Source organism: Nyctereutes procyonoides, unplaced genomic scaffold, assembly GCF_905146905.1.
Source record: "Nyctereutes procyonoides isolate TBG_1078 unplaced genomic scaffold, NYPRO_anot_genome, whole genome shotgun sequence".
Lineage (NCBI taxonomy): Eukaryota > Metazoa > Chordata > Mammalia > Carnivora > Canidae > Nyctereutes > Nyctereutes procyonoides.
In genome coordinates, this window is record NW_026575030.1 from 41,205,802 (window position 1) to 41,211,801 (window position 6,000).

The window sequence follows — 6,000 nt, forward strand, 5'->3', positions numbered from 1 at the left end:
TTTACTAATTAAAAAATATGTAATTCATTGGGCGCTCACTGGGTGCCAGACGCCATTCTAAGCACTGGGGACTCAACAGTGAACAAGACAGACAAGACTTCTGCTTACATGGAATGCATGTTCAGGAATGTAAGAGGTTTGGGTAAAGGAAGAAGGGCCGGGAAAAGGGGACAGAAATGGGACAGAAAATGCCCTCTTGTATCTCTAAGAGTGAGTAGGCATGCCTTCTATGTAAGAGACGGATTCCTCTCTCCAAGTGGACAGAAATACTCTAGGCATGTTCCCTTAACCAGTTGTACTTCTCTGCTGTCAACAGCAAACCTGGCTTAAACGGTCTGTTGCATTTCCTTGATTTTCCTCCAAGCAATCACTAGGGTGCCCTGGGATAAACTTTCACAACCCCCTTGAGAGTATAAGTGGCCTGACCTACTTCACCAGTCTGACATACAAATATAGTTACATCTATTTTTTTCTAATTTGCCGCTTCAATCCCAACTAGTTTTCTTATGAGAACTGCATACCCAAGGGGATTCTGAAAGATGCTACTTTTATAAAGTCCAACAGACTCTTTGGGAGTCTTTCTTTAAAATACCAGACCCCTACATTTCTCTGAAGGAAATCTCTTGGGATTTTTCAAGTACATGTAAAATCACCTCCAAAGGTAACTTGCTATCTCCACTTCTATATTTAGAAGAGGAATAATGTTAATTTTGAAAGACTACTATTTCCATTGGCAGTTAGGAGAGAGGGCCATTTCTACACAGAAGAACAACTTGAAAAAAAATTATGAAAGACCTTATGCATTCCTAGGCATAGGTTTTTAAATCCCTGGCTTAGCCACACACTCAAGATGAAAAAGAAGGTAGAGATAAGAGATCTAGAATTCTGATCTACTTTTCCACTGGGAAAATGGAAGAAATGCTTTTCCTCTTCCCTATATCCTTTACTTCCTTTCCCTTTTTAATTCACCTTCAAGAAGCCAAAACATCGGAGAGATATTGGTCTGAACTGGAATAACCTGAAGAAGCTATGTTAGAAGAGACTGAGCTAGCCACAAATATAAATCATTTTTAATTTGCTGCCTTCTAAACTTATTCTGACAACTCTCCTCAATCACTGGCAACCCTCCCCACAGCCAGAAAGCCATATAGGCAGCCTGCTGGGGAATTTCAGTGACACATCAACCATTCACCTGCCCTTGGCAAAGTACACGCCCACACCCTCCTACCTCCATCTTGCTCAGCTTGGGCCTGGAGGCAGCCACAAGGTCATGCCTCCCAACAGAGTCAGTCGTTCACCAATGGTCCCAAGGCCAAGATTCCCCTTCCTGCTCACTTCAGGCATCAATACATTCTCACGCTTCATCTAATCTTGATTATAGCTCTGAGTGAAAACAATGAGACCCAGTTTATTTACATCTTAGAAAAGGAGTTTGTTAAGCAAAATATATCTCTTGGAAGGAAATGGGATATGATTTATTAAGCTTCCAATTAGTCCATGTTGATTTTGTACCATCTAGTAATCAAGAGTGAAAAGTGTAGGGCACTCACACTACTCAGTTGAACATAGGTGAACCCTTATGTTAGCTTAGCAAGTGACATATCAATGGCATGACATGGGGCTCAATCAAAACAAAGATCCAATGACTTTGGTTTCATGGGTCCATGCATATGTTCAAACTCATCACATTTATACACCAAATATGTACAGTTTTTTATGTATCAATTATACTTCAACAAAATGGTTTTTACGGGGAAAAAAGTCATCACTTTAAAAGAAGTGAGATCTGGCCAGCAAATTCTTCAGACCCTGATGGGAAGTACAAGACTGCCATTGCATATATTATTATTATTATTAACAGCAGCTAACCCATATGCTTTTGCAATATTTTTTTGCATATTTTACATAGATGATCTCATTTAACATATGTAATAGTCCTGAAGGAAATTACTATTATTACAATTTCACAGAGTAGGGAATTTCTATTTTAACTAGTCCCTCATATTTCTCAGCCATTAGAAACGACAAATACCCACCATTTGCTTCGACGTGGATGGAACTGGAGGGTATTATGCTGAGTGAAGTAAGTCAATCGGAGAAGGACAAACACTATATGGTCTCATTCATTTGGGGAATATAAAAAATAGTGAAAGGGAATAAAGGGGAAAGGAGAAAAAATGAGTGGGAAATATCAGAAAGGGAGACAGAACATGAAGACTCCTAACTCTGGGAAACAAACTAGGGGTGGTGGAAGGGGAGGTGGCTGGGGGGTGGAGGTGACTGGGTGACAGGCACTGAGGTGGGCACTTGTCGGGATGAGCACTGGGTGTTATTCTATATGTTGGCAACTTGAACACCAATAAAAAATAAATTTATAAAAAAAAATTAACTAGTCCTTCAAGGGTCAATGAACTTACTCCAGTATTTTAGTCTTAGAAAGATGGGACTGGGGCCAGAAAGATTCATAATTAGAGTGTGTGGGCCCTTTCCTCCACACACCACACCCACAGGCAGCTACCTTACTTTTCCTGTAGCAGACAGGCCCCATCACGTTCCACACATGGGACCAAATGATTTCATATTGCTTTCAGCAACTACCTGAAGAGGCATATGGGTAAAACAGCCTCATTTCTGAACAACTCTCACAATATTACATTTACAGAATTCTCCAGTTAAACAAGGATACTTCAGTTAAAACTTATAGGCAAGAGATACTGCCTCAAACATATCAGTATTGACCTTCCTAAATTAATCATTTACAAGCATGAGTCTTTATTAAAACAAAGACCGTGGCATCGATAATAAAAGCCACCGTATCATTTGGGGTAAATACCTAGTAGTTCAATTTCTGGGTCATAGGGTAGTTCCATTTTTAACTTTTTGAGGAACCTCCACACTGTTTTCAACAGTGGCTGCACCAGTTTACATTCCCACCTACAGTGCAAGAGGGTTCCCCTTTCTCTGCAACTTCACCAACACCTGTTGTTTCTTGTGTTGTTAATTTTATGCCATCTTGACAGCTGTGACATGGATTCTCATCATGGTTTTGATTTGTATTTTTCTGATGATGAGTGACGTTGAGCATCTTTTCATGTGTCTGTTAGCCATTTGGATGTCTTTTTTGGAAAAGTGTCTATTCACATCTACTCATTTCTTAACTGGGTTATTTCTTTTTTGGGGGTAGTAAGTTTGATAAGTTCTTTGTAGGTTTGTATACTGTTTATTGGATATATTATTTGCAAATACCCTGTCCCATTCTGTAGGCTGCCTTTTACTTTTTTTGTCAACTGTTCCCTTTGCTGTGCAGAAGTTTTTATTTTGATGAAGTCCCAATAGTTCATTTTTGCTTTTGTTTCCCTTACCTGTGGTAATGTGTCTAGTAAGAAGTTGCTATGGCCAAGGTCAAAGAGGTTTCTGCTTTCATTCTCCTCTAGGATTTTGATGGTTTGCTGCCTCATATTAAGGTCTTTCATTCATTTTGAATTTATTTTTGTGTATGGTGTAAGAAAGCAGTCCAGTTTCATTCTTTTGTATGTTGCTTTCCAGTTTTCCCAATACCATTCAATGAATTACCAACTACCCTACTATCCAGCAATTGTACTACTATAGTACTTACCCAAAAGATACAAAAATAGTGATTCAAAGGTATGCATGCACACCAATGTTTATAGCAGCATTATCAATAATAGCCAAACTATGGAGAGAATCCAAATGTCCATTGACATTTAGGCTATTTCCACATTCGGGCTAATGTGAATAGTGCTACAATAAACTGGGAGTGTTAATATTTCTTTGAAATGATGATTTCCATTATTTTGGATAAATACCCAAAATCAGTATTGCTGGATCAAATGGTAATACTGTTTTCCACAGTAGCTGTACTGTTTTGCATTCCCACCAACAGTGTCAAGTGTTCCCATTTCTCTACACCCTTGGAGCCAACACCTGTCTTTGTTTTTTTGACAATAGCCAACCTGACAGAGGTGAGGTGATAGCTCATCATGGTTTTGATTTGCATTAAGTTCCAATGGCTTTTTTATAAAAATAGGAAAAAAATTAAAAATTCATGAATAATCACCAAAGACCACCAACAACCACATCAATCTTTAAAAAGAAGAACAAAGCTGGAGATGCTATATTTCCTGATTTCAAAAGATATTGTAACACTACAGCAACAACATGAAAAACAGTATGTTAGTGGCATAAAGACAGATATATAGACCTAGGGCACAGAATAGAATCCAGAAATAAATCCAAGCATATAGCAACATCACAAGGGTACCAAGAATACACAATGGGGAAAGAAAAGTCTCTTCAACAGGTGGTGTTAAGAGAACTGGACATGATATCCACATGTGAAAGAATGAAATTGCACCCTAATCTGATATCATATACCAAAAAATCAACTCAAAATGAATTAAAGACTTAAGATTTGAAACTATAACACCCCTAGAAGGAAATAGGGGAAATCTCCAGGATATTGATCTTAGCAATGATTTCATGAATATGAAATCAAAAGCATAGACAACAAAAGAAAAATAAGCAAGTGAGACTATATCCAACTAAAAAGCTTCTGTGCAGCAAAGGAAGCCATCAACAGAGTGAAAAGGCAACTTATGGGATCGGAGAAAATATTTTCTAACCATATAATCTGATAAGGGGTTAATATCCAAAATATAAAAGAACTCAAGAGCAAAAACAAAAACTCAGAAGTGAAAAAACCTGAATAGACATTTCTCAAAAGGAGACAGGCTCTTCTTGCTCCACCTTTCATGTTACATTTAGAGGAGTTGTCTGTAGGGTGAAACATTAAGTGATATTTTAATGTCTGGAGAATCTCTTAGACTTTGAAGATTATCAGCTTTTTTGGGATAGGACTTTGTCTATCTTTCTCATGCCCAGGCCTACCACAGCACCTGACACACAGGGAGAAAATAATTATTTGATGAATTTACTGGATTCAAAAATAGCATCCATCTGGCCTATGACCTCACTCAGCCAGAGGAAAAGCTTGCTGGGGTATAAGGATTCAATACAGTACATCATAGGGAGGATGTTAGTAATTAACAAATCAGCATTACATACTTCTCACTCTAAAGACAAGAGAAATTATTTTCAAAAAACTTTAGAAAACAGAAGACAAATAATTAAACTAGCTATGCATCTGCCAAGAGAAGGTTAAGAGTTGAGGTCCTTGCTGCTGCCCATGGTTCTATACATGGGCAATATGAATACCTGAGGTCAACAGATAGAATGTCATTACCAATGTTTTTCAGAATTGGTCCAAATAGAAATCAACAAAATCTCTGATATCTAGAAAACTTGTGTGTTCTGCCTTCAGGAGTAAATCTAGTCTTTTTATTTTATTTCATTCTTAATTTTAAAGAATGCAGTTTTTATCACTCTACGCTTAATGACACTGACAGCTAAAGCATGTAACAGTTCTGAGGAAGAAGAGGGACAGATTTCCCTCCAAAAGCCTCCTATTTTGAGGAAGATATCTTTTGTTGAGACACAAGCATACATGTTCGGCGTACTTTTCTTCAACCTAAAATTTAGAATATATGGGAATTCTCCCTCCATTATTCAAACAAAAATAAAACCAATTAATTCTCCCTTCATGTTTGGCTTTCCTCCCCACTGCCACTGCTACTTTGCAAAACCAGTCCTCATTACCTCAAGGATGATTCTGGCAAGACAACTCCTGGTTACCTCATTCTTCCCTCCAGGCTTCTCCCTTTAACTATGTCTGCATAGATGAAAATTCCTTAAGGGTAAGCGATGTATTTATTCATTTGTATTCCAAGCACCTTGTGCAACCTCTAAGACACAGTGAGGCTCCTTTAATGTCTGATGATTAAAGGAGTGAATAACTGAGTTTCCTAAGTATTTCTTACTGTGGCATTCCTCTGCTCAGATCTCGTTAATGGCTGGCTACAGTTCACCTCATCAAAGTGTATTTGATTGTCGCCATTCACAGATTTCATATTTGTGAATTTG

At 38.0% G+C, this 6,000-nt stretch overlaps 1 protein-coding gene across 1 annotated transcript in view; it reads right to left on the reverse strand.

Moving 5' to 3' along the window:
- The window catches only part of ZPLD1 (zona pellucida like domain containing 1), a 250,430-nt gene extending 244,697 nt beyond the window's left edge, over positions 1-5,733 (reverse strand). Inside the window, exon 1 of the mRNA XM_055316249.1 lies at positions 5,677-5,733. The gene's annotated coding sequence lies outside the window, so the exon portion shown is untranslated. The remainder of the gene's footprint in view (positions 1-5,676) is intronic.
- Between the last annotated feature and the right edge of the window lie 267 nt (positions 5,734-6,000).